The sequence below is a fragment of the Zingiber officinale genome, chromosome 9B (assembly GCF_018446385.1).
Source record: "Zingiber officinale cultivar Zhangliang chromosome 9B, Zo_v1.1, whole genome shotgun sequence".
NCBI classification, from domain to species: Eukaryota; Viridiplantae; Streptophyta; class Magnoliopsida; order Zingiberales; family Zingiberaceae; genus Zingiber; species Zingiber officinale.
In genome coordinates, this window is record NC_056003.1 from 64,432,484 (window position 1) to 64,453,683 (window position 21,200).

The 21,200-nt window shown below is 34.5% G+C and overlaps 1 pseudogene; it reads left to right on the top strand.

Annotated features, from left to right (window-relative positions):
• LOC122023044 overlaps window positions 1-14,868 on the top strand; it is a 91,874-nt pseudogene extending 77,006 nt beyond the window's left edge.
• Window positions 14,869-21,200: the final 6,332 nt, after the last annotated feature.

Sequence of the window (21,200 nt, forward strand, 5' to 3'; positions counted from 1 at the left end):
TTTGTTTTGCCATTATAGATTAGGTCATCCTAATTTTCAATATTTAATGTTGTTGGTTCCCAAGCTGTTTATTAATAAAGAGCAGTCAGTTTTTCAATATGAATCATGTGAATTAGCAAAACATCATCGATCTATTTTTCAACCTCAATCATACAAAAAATCAACACCTTTTACTATGATTCATAGTGATATTTGGGGTCCTTCTAGGGTGACCACTCTTTCTGGGAAACGATGGTACATTACTTTCATTGACGATCATACTAGGGTCACATAGGGTTTTTTGCTAAAAGAAAATTTTGGGGTTGCAATGATGTTCAAAATTTTTTATAACATGGTTCAAACTCAATTTCAGACTCAGATTACAATTTTTCGAAGTACTAATGGAATGGAATTCTTTAACAATATGTTGGGAAATTTTTTTTATGAGAAAGGAATTGTACACCAAAGTTCATATAATTATACACGCCAACGAAATGAGATTGCTGAAAGGAAAAACAAACATCTCCTTGAAGTTGCTAGAGCCTTGAGTTTTACAACTAAGGTTCCTAAGTATCTTTGGGGAGAAGCAGCTCTGACAGCAACCTATTTGATTAATCGAATGTCAACCCGAAATTTGTCATTTAGAACTCCAATCCAGGTTTTCACAGAATGCTTTCCTGATTCTCGGTTAGTGACAAACATCCCTTTAAAAATTTTTGGAAGTGTTGCATTTGTTCATAATTTTGATCCTAGAAAATCAAAACTTGATCCAAAAGCACATAAATGCATATTTGTAGGATACCCCAACAATCAAAAGGGTTACAAATGCTTTGATCCAATTTTGAAAAAAAATATTTGTCTCTATGGATGTCACTTTTCTTGAGGGAACTTCATACCAGAACACTCATCTTCAAGGGGAGAACAAACCTAATGAAGATGAATGTGTTGATAAATCTGACTTAACCTTTGCGCTTGCTCCTAATGATGCTCTATCACTAAAAGTAAAAGAGGTAGAAAATGGGGAAAATATTGAGTCTACTGACAAACAAGAACACTCTGTGATAATGCCATCTCAAAATGAACAAAATGAAATAACAGAAATGGATGGGAAACGATATAAAGGTCTGGTCTATTCAAAGAAAAAGGAAGGCCCTAGTTCCCAACATCCTCAAGTATCCAATCATAGGTTCAATCATGAAATTCATGATTCACAAGGACCCCAATCTTCTAGGTAATCCTGTGTTTTCTAGTCAACTGGATCTTCCCATTGCTCTTAGGAAAGGTGTTAGATCTTGTACAAAATATCTCCTGTCAAACTTTGTGTCTTATGAAAATATTTCACCTTCCTATTGTACATTTATTTCACAATTGTCTAGTGTATCCATTCCTAACAGTATCCAGGAAGCACTGAATGTTCCTGAGTGGAGAGAAGCTATTCTTGAGGAGATGAAAGCTTTGGAGAAGAACTCTACTTGGGAGAAAGTGGATTTTCCTAATGGGAAGACAGTTGTTGGTTGTAAGTGGGTATTTACTGTGAAATACAACTCAGATGGATCCTTGGAGAGGTACAAGGCCCGCCTGGTAGCTAAAGGGTTCACTCAGACTTATAGAGTGGACTACTCCGAGACTTTTTCTCCGATTGCTAAATTAAACAACAATACGAATACTTCTATCTATAGCTACTAACCTTGATTGGTCATTGAATCAGCTAGATGTGAAGAATGCATTCTTAAATGGGAACCTAGAAGAGGAGGTTTATATGGAACCTCCACCTGGATTCACTGAGAAATTTGGGGATAAAGTGTGCAAGCTGAGAAAGTCTATATATGGACTCAAACAACCCCCCAAAGCTTGGTTTGACAGGTTTACATGATTTGCTAAAGGTCAAGGATATACTTAGGGTCAATCTGATCATACTCTATTTACTAAAAGATCCACTAAAAACAAGATTTCAGTGGTGATTGTTTACGTGGACGACATAATATTGACTGGTGATGATGCTGAAGAAATGAGCAAATTGAAGCAAAGCTTAGCAAAAGAATTTGAGATTAAAGACTTGGGCCAACTAAAATATTTTCTGGGAATGGAACTTGCAAGATCCAAGAAGGGCATAGTGGTTAACCAACGGAAGTATATTCTGGATCTTTTAAAAGAAACTGGATTGAATGACTACAGACCATCAGAAACGCCAATAGATGTTAGTGTTAAGCTTGGAGAAGTCAAACAGGGAACTCCTGCAGATGTAGGAAGGTACCAAAGACTGGTTGGAAGGTTGATTTACTTGTCACACACACGCCCTGATATTGCCTTTGCTATGAGTATGGTAAGTAAATTTATGCATTCTCCATTTAAAGAGCACCTTGAAGCTGCATATCGAATTCTCCGATATTTGAAAGGGGCTCCAGGAAAAGGACTCTTCTTTAGGAAAATTGATAAGAGAGGGATTGAGGTGTATACTGATGCTGATTGGGCAGAATCAATCACTGATAGGAGGTCAACTTCAGGGTACTACACATTTCTTTGGGGTAACTTAGTTTCTTGGAGAAGCAAAAAAACAAAGTGTAGTTGCAAGAAGCAATGCCGAGGCAGAATTTAGATCTATGGCTTAAGGGATCTGTGAGGTTGTTTGGATTAAGAAGGTCCTAGAAGATCTTACTAAGGAAATTAATCTTTCTATGAAGCTGTACTATGATAACAAGGCAGTGATCAGCATCGCTCAAAATCCAGTTCAACATGACAGAACAAAGCATGTTGAGATTGACCGACACTTTATAAAGGAAAAACTCGATGAAGGGATAATTTGCATTCCATTTGTGCCAACTTCACAGCAAGTGACAGATGTGTTGACTAAGGGCTTGTTGAAACAAGCATTTGAATTTCAAGTCTTTACACCAACTTGAGGGGGAGTGTTGACAGTATTAAGGAATATTCTGATTTGATTTGACAACATTAAAGAATATTCTGATCTGATTTGATTTGATATGATTAAGGAAATGACATAGAAAGAAAGGAATTAATTTGATATGATTAAGGAAATGACATAGAAGGAAAGGAATTAAATTTGTGATTGAGAGAGATTTTTATTTTGTAATCTTCCTTTCTAATGTCTCTTGCATCCTCCTATTTTAGTCGGACTCCTTGTAAATTATACAATAATGAAAAAGAGTTATGTTCTTTTTCTCTTCATACAATTCCACACTAAGTTTTTGCATTAAATTTCATAATTATATATCCATATATATATCAGCTATATATACATATATTTCGTATGTTATATTAGTATAGTGATTAGTTATTCATCTTTTATTTAATTTTGTGTATACCATATAGATTTATATTTTTCTTCTATATTGTTTAAATGCATACCCTATAAAAAATTTATAAGTCTTTCTAAATTTTACACATATTTGTATTCTACCATCTTGTTAATATAAAATAAATAAATTCATAATTAAATATGAATTCTAATTAATTATAATTAATTCAATAAATATCCTTAATTAAATAAGTGATTTCGGACACTACAAGCTCGCTCGGATACTGTGCAACCTGCATCTAGCACTTGGCAGAAGTCAGCCCTATTGACAGCCTGAGATTATCTGCTCAGGTCATCTCAACAGATAAGTTGAATTTAATTTGGTGTATTTAAATTCAGCTAATTCTCAAAATCTCCGGCAGCAGATTGTTTTGTTCAACAGATTGTTTGGCTAAGGAGAGTTTTGGATGAACTAAAGAGACCAATAAACCTTCCTATGAAGTTATACTTTGATAACAAAGTAGAAATCGGTATTGTTCATAATCCAATTCTACATGATAGAATGAAACACATTGAAATTGATAAACACTTTATAAAAGAGAAGATGGAAGATAGAACAATTTTCACTCCATTTGTTCCAACCATGCTACAAGTTGCAAATGTTTTGACCAAGGGTCTTTCAAGATAACTCTTTGAAACACAAGTGAGCAAGTTGCGCATGATGAACATCTTTGCACTAACTTGAGGGGGAGTATTGATAAATTAGTCATGATTTGATTAGATTAAATGTCATGATTTTATTTCATTGATATAAATTTAGTAAGGTAATTATTAGGATTAGAATATTTTCTTATTTTGTGAGATTTAGACTTGTACGTTTTCTTTTATTTAACGATATATTGAAATTTTAATTATAGATGAATAAGGTCTTTCTCCTTCATTTTCTTTCCATGCATTATTTACACAGAAAAGAGATGTTTCATCTAAAAGATAACATTTTATTTCACTGTCAAATAATGAAAATATGATACACTAAATCTGATGAAACTTGGAATGAGTGAACTTTTTTTGTTTTGTTAGATTTCTGCTAGAGTGTTATGCCATTTAGTATTTGTAGCTAATCAGTAGTAACTTTTCTGTGAGTACGTGGCCTTTTTAGTTACCTTTTATTTTTTTCCATAATTTTAGTTGAATAACCTTGTTAACTCCATTCGAGTGATCTTCACTATATATATATATATATATATATATATATATATATATATATATATATATATATAGAGGTTTGATATTGTGCGCGATGTGCACAGTGCACGACTGTGCGCGTCGCGCACAATATCAACGTTTTTTGTTTTTTTTTTATTTTTTTTAAATTTTTTGAATTTAAAAAATTCAACATTTCCTTATTTAAAATTTAATATATAAATATATCCCCTAAACACATTATAATACTCAATAAATACTTAAATTAATTTTATTTTAATTTTTTTTTTAAACCAAACATTGTAACTTAATTGGAAAGCCTAAATCTTATAGGTAAAATCTAAAAAAAAAAATAGCTTTAACACTATACCCAAAGCCTGAACCTTATAAATAAAATCGTAAAAAAAATTTTTAATTATTTTTTAATTTACAAATTAAAAAAAAATTAAAAAAACAAAAAAACATTGATATTGTACACGACACGCACAGTTATGCACTGTGCACATCGCGCACAATATCAAACCTGTATATGAGGTTTGATATTGTGCGCGACGTGCACAGTGCGCGACTGTGCGCATCGCGCACAATATCAGCGTTTTTTGTTTTTTTTTTTTTAAATTTTTTAAATTTAAAAAATTCAATATTTTCTTATTTAAAATTTAATATATAAATATATCCCCTAAACACATTACAATACTCAATAAATACTTAAATTAATTTTATTTTAATTTTTTTTTTAAACCAAACACTATAACCTAATTGGAAAGCCTAAACCCTATAGGTAAAATCTATAAAAAAAATAACTTTAACACTATACCCAAAGTCTGAACCTTATAAATAAAATCGTAAAGAAATTTTTTAATTATTTTTTAATTTACAAATTAAAAAAAAATAAAAAAACAAAAAAACGTTGATATTGTACGCGACGCGCCATGCACTGTGCACATCGCGCACAATATCAAACCTATATATATATATATATATATATATATATATATATATATATATATATATATTTGTTCTGGATTATTCAAATTCTGAATGATGCAATTGGTCAGGCTTCACTACCTTAGTTATTTTTGTTGACATTCGTTAAATACTTGAGGGATAGTTTCTAACCAGAAATATGCATTTTTCATTTTCAAATTGCTTAGGCACTATCAATGTAAAATCTAGACGTACTAACGTCTATCCTTAACGACACAGTTATGATGATCAGAAAATTGCATAGCTTGTGGTGTTATGGTTTTTCAAGCAGTCTCTTTGTCCCAAAATATTTTCGTTACCTGCAAAAAATGAAATAAATAAGTCTATATTAATTAAATATTGCTCTGTTTGGTTGAACATTCGAACTTGATCTCGGCCCTAAGATTTATTTTATAATCAGTATTATAGTTAATTTAAGTCCATACTAATAAATCATGGACGAAGGATTAGGGCTAGAAAAAAATATCGAAATACCGAAATACCGAAAAATCATACCAAAAAAATTTTCGGTATACCGAAAAATTCGGTACGGTATCATACCGTACCGAATTTGTCGGTAACGGTAACGGTAAGGATTTAAAATATTTCGGTATACCGAAATACCGAGTAACTATAGATTAAATGATTAATTTAGATTCCCCTAAAGCCTAAACCAAACCCTAAACGGTTCCAAATCATGTTCTCTCCTTGCGCCGTCGGCGCACACGTCGCGACTCGCGATTCTTTCCTTCCACAGTCGACCACCGCACATAGTCGCCGGAGAAGATGCACAACAACTTAGAAACTTCTTCTCCAGCCCTAATATTTTTTCCCTTCATTGAATCTGAAGAAATCTAATCACCGAGCTCTGTTCTGAAAGTTATGCTTGCGCAAGTTCTTGTCCGATTTTCTAGTGAGTTTTAGCTTTTGTTTCTTTGGTGGATTTATGGTATTTTTAGTAGGAATTGAAGCCTATATGCTTCCCCTATTTTTCCAGCTAGCATTTAGTTATTTCTGGCAAGATTTCGATAAGTCTCCGACGAGTCACCACCCTGGGACCATTAGCTACTGGTTTAATCTTCAATCTTACATATTTGGGTCTGAAATTCAAACTCTTATTCTTATATGATCACTACCCTTCATTACAAGACAATTAATTTTTTATATATTATATGTAATATATATATAACTTCGGCATGACGATATTTTACCGATACCGTACCGACATTTCGGTATACCGAAATGTCGGTACGGTATCGGTATCAATTTTTAGAATACCGATTTTTTCGGTACGGTATACGGTATTCGATTTTGGATACGGTATACCGTACCGACCCAGGCCTACGAAGGATCCTTGCATACACGAGCAAAACCTTGTGGAGTCCATTGTCCATGGCTTCAGCTCAGGTTGGGTTTATACAAGTAGGATAATGTCTGCGTCTCTGAGTAGATTCATTTGTTCCTTCTTTACATCTCAGATAAGTCGTCTTTATTTCTTGCAAATTCTCTTGTTAAAGTATGTATTACATGCCTCAAACCCTCTTTAATTTCTAACATAAAACAACCTTCAAATGAATATTGAATATCAGGGTCTAAATTACAAAGCCATTTGAGCTTGGCCCCCATGTGTATACTTCTCTCGACATTCAGGCTGTACTGTGCTCTGGAATGTATATTGCTCCCTACAGCCTGATAAAGGTTCCGAGAAGATGTACCATGTACTGGCTAGAAATATGATGTTTCACCTATTGGTATCATATAAGAATGGTGTATAGTTTCCATATGGAAATGATGAATTTCTTTTATTCATGTTTACTACCTCTTATTGCCACTATTGTTAGATTATATAATTAATTAGAATTATTTGTTTATAGCCTTGAGGGCAATTTAGTCTTTTACCTTTTCAGTTAAGGTTTGTTTAGATTTTTTTCTTTAGATTTTTTCTTTAGACTTTTTCTTGTAATTAACTATATAAGGCCTTGTACTCTTTATCTTTTGATTCATAGATATAAAGATGGCTACTCTTTTTCTTTGGCGTTAATTTCTACATGGTATCAGAGCCTTTATTTCTATTTTTTTGATAATTTGATCGAATCATTGTTAATTCGATCTATAATTTTCACGGATCGTACAGTTTTGATTGGGTTCCTTTTGTTTTCGCAATACTTGGTTTTGTTTGGTGTTTTCGCAATACTCGTAGAGAAGAACAACGTCTTGTCCAGTTCTTGATGGCTCTTCGCGATGACTTTGAAGGATTGCGTGGAACAATTTTACATCGTAGTCCTCTCCCTTCTGTTGATTCAGTAGTACATGAATTGCTAGCTGAGGAGATTCGCCTTAAGTCCCAGGTTGATAAGAAGACTATTGCGTCATCTACGCCATCAGTTTTTGCAACACCACAACGATCTATGCCACATAATCAAAGTAGGTCGACTTCGAAGGTTTCTATTGATGAGTGTGTTAGAATTTTTCGGGCCACGAAAACCGCTTTTCGCGTCGCGGAAACCCCGAAACACCCTAGCCAAGGATCTCGTGCAAAGAAAAATCCGATTCGAAAAATTCCACGTATTTATATCATGCTTAATACCCGAATATGTTAGATCTACTCCTAGATCTATAGTTTAAAGAAAAAACTACCTTTGATGCGTGCCCTTCGCTTATCCCGCTCGACTAAGGTTGAAGTTGGATCTAGAGGGCACAAAGTAGAGCCCCTCTATATGTGTCCACACAAGCAATTAGGTGGAGAAGATGACCGAAACAAGGTGTGCTAGCACCTATGTGGTTTTCGGCCAAGAAGAGGAGGAAGAGAGGGAGAAGTTGCCGAGAGCACCAAGGAAGAAGAAGAATAAAAAAAAATTGAATTCAAAAATTCAATCAATCCACCATATCATGTGGCCGGCCACATAAATGTCATTAAGTGGGCAATTAATGCTCTTAATTGCCCCCTTAATGTGGCCGGCCACTCATGGGTAACCTCCCATGAGGTGGCAAGCATGAGGTGGCATGGTGATGTGTAGCATCCCCATTGGTTCTCCCATGCCACCTCATCAAATGTGGTGGCATCCAAGTCAAGTCAATATTGACTTTCAACCTTCCTAATTTGGCCAAAGTCAAACATGACCAAATTAACTCCCTTAATTGATTTATCCAACATTTGGATCATACTTGAGTCTAACTCATAGTCAAGTCAAACTTGTGGATTTAGGTCAAGTCAAACTTGCCTTTTATAGACTTTCCATATTTAGCCAAGTCAAACTTGACTTCATCTTTCCTCTTGGTTCATCATATGAACTAGTCTCCATCTATTGCTCTATGTGTGTGACCCTATAGGTTCTTGTCAACGTTGGCAATGTCCCTAAATCCAATTAGGGACATAAGCAATGAGAGGTATCTAGCACACATCATTGCTACCCAAGTTACAAGAATGTTGAGATCCAACATCACCAATATGACTAATAATTGTGACTCTCACAATATGTGACATTGTCCTTCTATCCTTGATATCTAGATTGATCTTATATGAGGCATAGACCGTGTCATCCTCCAATCAATCTAAGTGTCTTGAACTCAAGTAGACTCACTATAATCAAATAAACACCATATCACATATTGCCATCCTTGGGCATGGCCATGCACCTAGTAATCTCACTCTATCAAGACTATGATATCACTCCTGTAATATAGGAGGATAGATCCCATCTACATCACTCACATCCCTCCGCATAATTTGTTACATACCCAGAATTGCCTTTATAGTCCATCCATTACGGGTGACGTTTGACGAAACCAAAGTACATAACTCCTTATGTAGGAACCATGGTGACTTCAGTGTCTAAGGACTAAAGTCATACTAATAGTCACTTGAGAAAGTATATGACACTCATATAACGATCCATGATACTTTCTCATGGCGGGTCATTCAGTATACATTCTCCAATGTATACCCATGTGTCAACTTGATATCTCATATCCATGACTTGTGAGATCAAGTCATCATGTTGACCTACATGCTAGTCTCAATGCATTAACATTGTCCTTCTATGTTAATACTTGACTAGGAATAATTAAGTGTAGTGTTCTCTATATCATCTCACTATCGATTCAACTAATCGATTGATATAGATATGAACCTACTACCCTAGGACATTATTATACTTATTTATATAGCACAAATACACACAAGTATAATAATCACAATGCCTTTATTTATATATCAGAAATATATGTACAAGAATATGATACAAAGAGTCCAAAAAGTAACCATCACATGATTGGCTCTAGGGCTCTCACTAACAGAGTGTGCCTATTGCAAAGAAAAAGGACATTGGAAGTCTCAATGTCCATTACTATTGAACAAAGGTAAACAACATCAGCAGCAAAGATCTCAGTCCCCACCATTGCAACATCAGAATACTTCGTGGAAATCTAGTAATCAACCACAGTCTGGTAATGCAGTGGCTGCCCCCTCTTTAGATCCGCATATGCTTGAGCAGTTAATTCCTCGTCCATAGCATTCTGCCAAAGAGGATTACCAACAGCTTCTCTATAGGACAGAGGCTCAGAAAGACGATGAACAGAAGCAACAAAAGAAGCAAAGGAAGTGGAATAACAAGAATAAGCAAAATCGGGTAGTCTAGTAGACTTACGAGGACGTGTAGACCGACGAATAGGATTGTCCGCAATCTCTTGAGGTGATGGAACAGGCGCAGGAGGGGGAGGTGGAGGTGGAGGTGGAGCTGGAGCTGGAGCTGGTGTCTCGAGAATACCAGATTCACTGAAGCTGTCATGTGGAAGAGTAGCCGTGGGGGAGGCTTCGTCGGTGTCGGTACTGAAGGGATCAATGTGAATAAGATCTGCATGAGTCATGTCATGTGATAGAAGAGGTATAGAGAAGAAAGGAATATGCTCAAGAAACACAACATGACGAGAGACATATAATTTTTTACTGACTGGATCAAAACAACGATATCTCTTTTGACCAACACCATAACCAAGGAAGACACATAAAGCAGCTGTAGAAATTAACGCCAAAGAAAAAGAGTAGCCATCTTTATATCTATGAATCAAAAGATAAAGAGTACAAGGCCTTATATAGTTAATTACAAGAAAAAGTCTAAAGAAAAAATCTAAAGAAAAAATCTAAACAAACCTTAACTGAAAAGATAAAAGACTAAATTGCCCTCAAGGCTATAAACAAATAATTCTAATTAATTATATAATCTAACATCCCCCCTCAAACTCACGATGCTACAGCCAGAAGCATTGAGAGTTTGTCAGATAAAAACCGGAAACGTGAAGCGGAGTGAGCCTTGGTAAACATATCAGCTATCTGTAGTGAGGAAGAAACAAAAGGTAGTGTGATAGTGCCAAGCTGTAGATGATGACGAGTAAAATGACAATCTATCTCAATATGCTTCGTTCTCTCATGAAAAACTGTATTGCGCGCAATCTGAATGGCACTCTGATTATCACAATGAAGAGCAGTAGGTTTTTGAAGAAAAACTCCCATATCTGCAAGTAACTAACGTAGCCAAACAATCTCACAAGTGGCGGTAGCCATGGCACGATACTCAGCTTCTGTGGAGGATCTAGAAATAACATCTTGCTTCTTGCTCTTCCAAGAGATAAGAGAATCTCCAAGAAAAATACAGAAGTCGGTGGTCGACTTACGATCCGTAAGATCACCCACCCAATCAGCATCAGAATATGCACAAAGTTCTAACGAGGAAGTAGAAGGGAATAAAAGACTCTGAAACTGAGTTCCTCGAAGATACCGAAGAATGCGAAGAACAGCAGCCCAATGAACTGTGGTCGGTGCAGTGACAAACTGACTAACCACATGTACAGCATATGCAATATCAGGACGAGTCACAGTGAGATACACCAAGCTTCCCACAACTGTACGGTAGAGATTAGGATCAGGCAAAGGAGAACCATCTGAAGGAGAGTACCTAGCATTAGTCTCAAGGGGAGTATCAACTACCCTGTTGTCAGTGAGATGTGCACGCTCAAATAAATCAGCTATGTACTTTGACTGAGACAAAAGTAGCCTTTAGGTGAAGAGGCAATCTCGATCCCCAGAAAATAGCGTAATGATCCCAAGTCTTTCATAGCGAAACAATGAGCTAATTCAAACTTCAAGGACTCAATTCCATTAAAATCATCACCGGTAATAATCATGTCATCCACATATAAAGACAAAAGTATACGACCTGTACGCGTACTCTTGACAAATAAAGCTGAATCATGATTACTAGAACGAAAGCCAAGTGAGGTAATCACCATGGAGAACTTCGCAAACCAAGCACGTGGCGCCTGTTTGAGTCCATAGAGAGCTTTGCGAAGCCTGCAAACTTCACCAGAACGGTGAGAAACTCCAGGAGGAGGCATCATATACACTTCTTCTTGAAGATCACCATTCAAGAAAGTATTTTTGACATCCATCTGAGATATTTTCCATTGACGAGCAGAGGCAACAGCAATCAACATACGAACAGTGGTCATTTTAGCAACAGGAGCAAAAGTTTCCTCATAATCCATGCCATATTCTTGAGAGTAACCTTTAGCAACAAGACGAGCTTTGTACCTTTCGATAGAACCATCAGATTTAGTTTTGATCTTATAGACCCAACGAGAACCAATGGCGCATTTTCCTGGTGGTAGAGGTACCAAATCCCAAGTATGAGTATGATGCAGGCAGTTAATTCCTCGTTCATAGCATTCTGCCAAAGAGGATTACCAACAGCTTCTCTATAGGACAGCGGCTCAGAAAGACGATGAACAGAAGCAACAAAAGAAGTAAAGGAAGTGGAATAACAAGAATAAGCAAAATCGGGTAGTCTAGTAGACTTACGAGGACGTGTAGACCGACGAATAGGATTGTCCGCAATCTCTTGAGGTGATGGAACAGGCGCAGGAGGGGGAGGTGGAGGTGGAGCTGGAGCTGGTGTCTCGAGAATACCAGATTCACTGAAGCTGTCATGTGGAAGAGTAGCCGTGGGGGAGGCTTCGTCGGTGTCGGTACTGAAGGGATCAATGTGAATAAGATCTGCATGAGTCATGTCATGTGATAGAAGAGGTATAGAGAAGAAAGGAATATGCTCAAGAAACACAACATGACGAGAGACATATAATTTTTTACTGACTGGATCAAAACAACGATATCCCTTTTGACCAACACCATAACCAAGGAAGACACATAAAGCAGACTTAGAGGACAATTTATCACGCTCGATGTGTGGTCGAAGAACAAAACAGGTACAACCAAAAACACGTAAAGAGGAATAATCAGGAGCATGACCATATAATTTTTGAAAAGGAGACAAACCCGAATTGTGAGAAGTTGGAATCCTATTAATTACATGAGTAGCAGTAAGAACTGCTTCTCCCCAAAAAATACTAGGAACATCTGCAGACAATAAGAAAGAACGGGCTGTCTCAACAAGGTGTCTATGTTTTCTCTCTGCAATCCCATTTTGTTCAGGTGTTTCTCGACATGATGTTTGATGTATAGTACCTTCTGATGCAAGTAAGTGAGAAAAAGTATTGGAAGTGTATTCACCTCCCAAATCACAACGAAAACACTTGATAACTGCTGAATGTTGAGTTTTGACAAGAGCTTTAAAGTTATTGAAGATGGTAAGATAATCATATCTGTGTTTCATAAGGTAAACCCAAGTATAGCGAGTGCAATCATCAATAAAAGAAACATAATATCTTGACTTTTTAAAGTTCCTAATACTCCAGATGAAGCTAAAAATTGTAAACGAGAGGCTGAAACATGACCTAGACGAGTATGCCACAAATAAAAATCAGAAGAAGAACGACTCAATCGGAAAGATGACAAATCGATACTAGAAGCTGCAACATCTGGTACTTGAAGCTTATCCAAAACATAGAGTCCCCCTTGCCTACGGCCTATCCCAATCACCTTCTGAGATTGCGGGTCTTGCACATAACAATTGGATGAGGAAAAAGAGATTAAATATCCAGACTCAGACAATTGACTAACAGAAACAAGATTAAGTGTAAGACTAGGAATAAAATAGACATCAGGAAGAGATAAGCAAGTTGTAACAACAGAACCAACACCTAATAATGGCATCGGAATACCATTAGCCGTCATAACTGATACAGATGAATTAGAAGATAAGGAGATAAAAGATGACAAGTTAGGTGACATATGATGAGAGGCTCCAGAATCTAAGATCCATAAAGAGGAAGATATACCTGATGCACTAGAGGATGACAAACCTATATGAGAAGAAGCAGACATGACAGAGGGCTGTGAAGTAAGGAATTGCTAAAATGATGAAGCAGAGGGATGTGAAGCAGACAAACCTATTGGTATCATATAAGAATGGTGTATAGTTTCCATATGGAAATGATGAATTTCTTTTATTCATGTTTACTACCTCTTATTGCCACTATAACAATGTGTTGTTCGTAATATGAAGAAATTAATGAGATTGCTTGTTTAGATTTTCTAAGCCGGTAACTAAACTTTTGTATCCAGCCAATTATCTGTTTATTCTATGATTGACTAGTATAATCTAGGCTGAATAGACTAAGCCATACTATTACGCTTCTCTTGTAGCACACCTTTTCGATTGATTCAGAATGTTAACATTATTATAGAATGTTACAAACTACACAAGCTACAAACTCTAAATCCAACTGATTCAGAATGTTAACATTATTATAGACGGAAATCTAGGTAGTGGTTAGAAGCAGATCTAAGATAGGGCTGTCCTGGGCTAAAGCCCAGGTATTTTATAGCCTACAATTTGGCACCAAGGAGAATTGATGTGTTTTTTTCTCTCTGTTCATTTTGTTTTGGTGTTTAGCCGACCCCTTCCTCACCTAAAGCTCAGCTCATCTCTAATTTTTGGATCCGTCCCTGCATCATGATATGCTTTACATGTTCCAGGATTCAATGGCATACGAGTTAATTAATCACACCCCCAACTAAGTAATTTGTTTCTATTTGGTAAATGTTTCCATCTGTAATTGTTTGTGAATGGTCGAGTTATAGCACTTTAAGGGTGTAGTATTACACTTGAATGTCAGTTATCCATAACATCTTTTTATGAAAATTTCAGCTCGGAGTTGATATTGGTTCATCAACAGTTGTTAGGGGAGTTGTAAGTCTTGTTCTTGGTTACTTGAGTAATCTGGTGATAGAAATGGCATTCTTAATTCAGGTATATATGCAATTTCCAAACTTGCTTTCATAGCCTGATCAGATGAGGTGTCGCGATGCCTAGTTTGCTACTTACATTTTCTGATATTCTAGGATCCTTTTACTTAATAGAAATTAGTGTTCTTGGCTTGATACATGAAAATGGATTGACAATTGCACAATGCAGGGCAATACACAAGAAGAGCTTCCAGAGTTCCTTCTTGGAACATGTAGGTTAAATCATTTGGATGCCTCCAAAGCAGTTCCGGCTAACTCATGGTAATATTATCGTCAATTTATGCTATCTTTAGTGTGTGACTTTGACTTGGTATTCCTTGTACAAATCTTATCAATGTTATTATTTTGCTTTTTTTTTTTTGCAGAGTTAAATTAGTTCTATACGATTCTTTCATTTCGTAAAATTTCTTACTGGAATTAAGCCAGTAATGCAGATTTCTCAGTTGCGGTGCTATAGCAGTCTGTAATCATGCTAAACGTGTATTTTATAAATTGCTATTTATATCTTGACAAGGAGATTGTTTGAATTTGATATTGGATTTTCACTCCACCTTATCATAGACCAACCATAATTTGGAATGGATGGTTTGATGATTCAGAACTGATAGTTCACGATTCGAAACATTTGGTTTGATGGTTTAAAAAATGTTGACTCTTAATCCTTAAAGATAGTTATAATTCTTTGATTTATGATAACAATGGCTAGATTATTATTTATATTTTATTTTTAAAAAAAAATAAATATTGAAAAAAAAATTTAAAAAAAAACCGTAAACTAACGGCTCTATTTATTATTACTTTCTATAGTTTTCGTCCAATTATATATTATATAAATTATATTTTTAAATTAATTTTATGTTGGGATAGTTTGTATATAATTTTATTATTGAATAAATTATATTTCTTGATAAATTATTATTGAATATAACATATAGGGTTGTAAATGAACCAAGCGTTCGTAAAAAAATTTGGTGTTCGATTTAGTAAGAGCTTGTTTATGTTCGTTCAATATATATAAGATTATTTAAATAAACAAGCTTGAACAGCTCGTTAAGTTAAACAAATAAACTTGAACATATATGGATTTAGCTCGTTAACATTCGTGAACAACGTTCATGAACAATGTTCACGAACCGTATTTATAATAAAATTCTTTTCAATATGCTAAATAAATAATAAAATAAATAAATAAATTTAAATGATCAAATTCAATAATCAATTAAATAATTAAAAGTTTCAAACAATCAAACAAACTTGAATTGAGAGCTTGATAACATCTAAACGAACCAAGCTCAAGCCAAGCTCAAACCAAGCTCAAGCCAAGCTCGAACCAAACTCAAGTCAAGCTCGAATCAAGCTCAAGCCAAATTTAAATTGAGAGCTTGATAACATCTAAATGAACCAAGCTCAAGTCAAGTTTCAAACAAGTTCAAGATCATAAAAAATAAATCAAGCCAAGTTTAAACACTCATTTCAAAAGTTTGGTTCATGAATAATACCAAATGAGTAATATATTATGGGAGTTAAATGTGATTAATAAATTTAATGAGTTAAAGGTGGAATACTGTTATATTAGAAAATTTAAAATAAATAAATTGAAAAATTAATTTAGGTGAAATAGTTTCACATTAGAAATTCTAAGTAAATGAATTGATTTTATATAAAATTACTGTATTAATATTATTAAAATTATAAATATTATCAAATAAAAGGACCTTATTCAAAACATATAAACTAATTTAAAAATTAGAGTTTATATTTTAAAAAATAACACAAAACCGTCTTATAACTAGCCGTTTGAACAAGTCGCCTAGGGTTCGACCGCGGGCTGATAACTCAATAACTACCCGTAACATGTGAATTTGGAGGAAAAGAAAAAGGTAAAAATAAGTTGACATACCTAATCATACTAAAAGTAAAAGGGCATCCTTTACTATTACAACGTATAAAAATAAACTGATTTAAGTCCATTAAAAATTTTATATATAGAACATTTTATACAAAAACTCTTTATGAATTAAATCAAAATTATTAAAATTTAATCAAAATTATTTTAAAAGGTTCAAAATTATCATAAAATTTATTATAAGAGCAATTTACAGTGCTTTGATGTTTGTATACTATATTAGTGAGTTAAACTTAGGCCAATATGTCAAGAAGGTTAAGGATAACTAGATTCTTAACATGACAAGCGATAGAAGACCAAACAAGTGAAGGTAGCTTACCAATCTTGAGAAGTGATGAAAGTTCAAACAATTTAAGGAATACTAGATGCATAGCAGGTGATAAAGTCTCCAGGAATTATCTCTAGGCAATTGAAAGCCTTGACAAATCAAGTGGATGTTCTACAAGGTCATAGTTAACATAAGGCTAGACAAGCGAAAGTCTTGTTAAGAGTGACGGACACTAGATAAAGGATGATGAAGTCCTAGAGCTTATAATCTTTAGGCAATGGAGTCCAAGGAGCTAAGGCTAACTTGTACTAGGTAGATAAGAAAATTCTAAAGCCATAAGGTCTCTTAACTGTTAGGATGTATACTAAAAGTCTAATTTTTAGTATAAACATTTATCTAGAAATAAGAATCACATTGGTCAAATGTCTACATTTATGATAAATGTAGTTGTTCAATTAATTTATATTGTAGATAACATAGTGTGTGGTATCACACACAGAGGATCATGTTATCAGTACCTTATAAATTATAAACAGTAGCTCACGACCAAGATGGAAAGAAACAAACCATTGGAAGGTCGTAGTGTAATTAGGTATTAGTTTATCTTAACTATATAATTGCACTAGTACACTTAGAGTGTATTGAGTAGGACCATTAGAGGTCGTTTCTTTTATACTGACTTTATAAAGGAACAAAGACCTCAATTATTATGAAAGTGTGTGCTCTTAATCCTAATATAATAACAAACGCATATATTTGATATTTATTTCTTTAATTTATCAATGGATGAGATTTAGTTCGATAAATCAATAAGCTCGATAAGTTGAGAAATGATATCACTTATAGTGTGTGTTGTTGATTATAGAAGGAAACTGTGTCCTAGTAATCTAGGTTGAGAATGTCCCCAAGAGGAGCTCATAAGGATTGTCATGTTAAACCCTGCAGGTGGACTTAGTCCGACATGACGATAAAGTTGAGTGGTATTACTCTTGGACTAAGATATTAATTAAGTGAGTTGTCAGTAACTCATTTAATTAGTGGACATTCATTATCTTAAACACAGGGAGACTAACACACTCATAATAAGGAGCCCAAAATGTAATTTGGGATTGGTGCGGTAGTTCAATAATAGTTCTTTAGTGGAATGAATTATTATTGATGAAATTAAGTTGTGTGTTCGGGGCGAACACGGGAAGTTTAATTTCATCGGGAGACCAAAACCAATTCCTCCTCTCGGTCTCTATCGTAGCCTCTTGTATATAGAGATTTATACCCACCACATACCCACCTTCTTACCCATCCAATGGGGCCGGCCAAGCTAGCTTGGAACCCAAGTTAGGGCCGGCCAAGACCAAGTGGATGAGCCAAGTTGGTGGCCGGCCAAAGCTTGGGTCCCAAGCTTAGGTGGCTGGCCACTAGAATATTAAAAAGGATTTTTATTAAAATTATCTCTTATGTGGTATCATGTTTTTAAAAGAGAGTTTAAAAAATTAAAAATACCCTTTTATAACTTTCTACAAAAGATTAAGAGAAGAGATTAATCTCTTTCCTTATTTGTAGATTAAAAGGATGGTTTTAATTTTTTGGTAAAAACTTTCCTTATTTGTAAATCATCCACATGTTTAAAAGAGAGTTTAAAATTTGAAATCTTTCCTTATTTGTTGAAAAGGTGGATTTTAAATTTTAAGAAAACTTTTTTTTTTTAACCATGTTCATGATTTAAAAGATAGTTTAAAAAATTAAATATTCTCTTTTATAAGTTTCTACAAAAGATTAAGAAAAGATTTGATATCTTTCCTTATTTGTAGATTAAAAGATATTTTAATTTTTAGAGATAACTTTCTTTTTATCCACATGTTAAAAAGAAAGATTTTAATTTATAAAATTTCCTTTTTATTAACCAATCATGAAGGGATGAAAATTATTGGAGAATTTTTTTTTAAATTTCCGGAGACAAATTAGGAAGTTTTAATTAATTAAAACTCTCCTTGTTTGTAGCTTTAATATGGCCGACCATTATAATTGATGAGAAGAAAATTATTTTTAATTAAATAAATTTTCCTTTTCAATGGCAAAAGAATTAAGGAAGTTTTTATTAAATTTTCCTTATTTGCCAAAACCAAGGATTATAAAAGAGGGGGTAGAGGAGGCTTCATAACTAACGACTCTATTCTATTTTCTCCCTCTTTTCTTCCTTGGTGTGGCCGGCCCTTCTCCTTTTCTCTCTTCCTCTTGTGTGGCCGAAATCCTTTATCTCTTGGAGCTTGGAGGAGGTGGCCGGATCTAGCTTGAGGAAGAAGGAGAGAAAGCTTGCATCCCTTGGAGCTTGGTTGGTGAAAAAAAGTTCTTCATCCTTTAGAAGATATGCTTGGCCGAAACTTGAAGGAAGGAAGAAGAAGGTGCCTTGGTGGTTCTCGTCTCGGAAGATCGCTGCCCACACAACATCCAGGATTAGAGAGGAATACGGTAGAAGAACTAGAGGTTTTTGTTTGCAAAAGAAAAGGTATACTAGTATTTAATTTCCGCATCATATTAATTTTATTTCTTTGTAAAAATACCAAATACAAGAGGCATGCGATTCTAGTATTTCAAATTAGTTTTCGATGTTGTGTTCTTTTATTTTTCTTTTCCTTGTGATTTGATTGTTCTTTTTGGTTGACCTAAAGTTATTTAAGGAAATTAAATATTAGCTTTCCTTAAAAGGCTTTGTCTAGGCGGTGGTGATTGTTCCCATATCCAAGAAGGTCATGTGCCTCCCCATGTAGTTCTGGAAGCTAATTTTGAAAATTAATATTTAATAGAATTAATAACCTAGGTGATTTGGATCGAACGTGTTAAGTTCCGCAGGAGATCCAAGTCTAAACCTAAAAGAACAAATAAATTAAACTTTGGATCAAACGTGTTAAGTTCCGCAGGCGATCCAAGTTTAATTTAAAAGAACACATGGTAGCTAGAAAAATATTCAGACCTTTGTATAAAATTTTTGTACAGTAAAACCATTAAATTTTTCGAATAGCAACCAACATTAACAAAATCAAACTCAAGCTTAGACTTGCTTGGAGTCAAAGTATTAATCAATTAATGTAAATTTTAAATCAATTAATGGTCGAGTAGACTAAGCAATCAACTCAGACTAGAATGTTACATAATATTTTTATTTTGAAGTCAACCGAGGCATGACAAGCCAACTAATGGGAGATAATCTACTGATGCTACTACAACATTACAAGAAATTTGTAAGAAACTTCACATTAAGTAGATTGAATGACACTTCAATAATTTAAGATTCAAATTATTATAATTATTAAAGAGCACTAGTAATTGATTCAAGATGTTGAAATCGTCAATTGATGACATAATAATATGAGAAATCAGTCTCAATCTAAAGGAATCAATAACGACTTAATCCTTGATACAAAACATTCAATTAATAACACAATCCTATCAATATCCAAATGCAATATATGTTATCCATTAAAGCGATCACAAACCTTAGACCGTGTCAGCTATTGACCTAACTGAAGAAGGACCATTTGACTACTAAAGATAAAACAGTCAACTAATAAAAAATGGCAGAAGCTCTACGAAGACTTTAAGGGAATATTTTCAACACTACTCTTATGCAAATGTTACATTCTCAATTCTAAGTACTCCAAAGTAACAAATAAAAACGAAGACATTTGTAATTCATTTCATTATATTCTATTTTGCTCTCATTCTCTTATATTCATTCTTTATTTACTGTAAGTAACAAATATAATAAGAGATTTCTTTGCCTTCCAAAAGACATATGATAAAAGAAAAAAATATATATATATTTTTTAAAAAATATACCTGGTTATAGATCATAACTCAGTAGGGATCCTCTAATCCGCAAATTACGGATCAAAAGATGATCATCTCACTTAGTTACCAGGATTCATAAACTCTAATACTTAAGCCTGAAAGTTTAGAGTTCGAATACTGAGGGAGGCAAAATTCCACTGCCAGGGGTGGAAAGTCCTAGTGAGTAACGACACAGTCAAAGGATCGTCGATCAACGACATGAGAGGTCGCCAAATGGACCGACGACATAAGGACCACCAGTTGGACCGCCACAAGGACCGCCCAAGAAGCCAAAAGGGTCGAATCGTTACAATAAAAAGACGAACCTTGATTTAGATGAACCCCACCTATTTAAAAATGATGTCTACCTAAATCAAGGATCCTCATGTAATAGACCATCCTCTGATCCACAATTTACGAACTAAAAAATCTACTCTCATCATAACTCACTAAATTACGGACCAAAGGATATGCTCTCATCATAACTCACTGTGTTTGTATAGAAGCAATCTGTGTTTTGAGTTTATCTTTTATATTTTTAGTTGCATACTAACTTTAATTATAGATAAATGCATGAAAGGAAAATGAATGATTCACC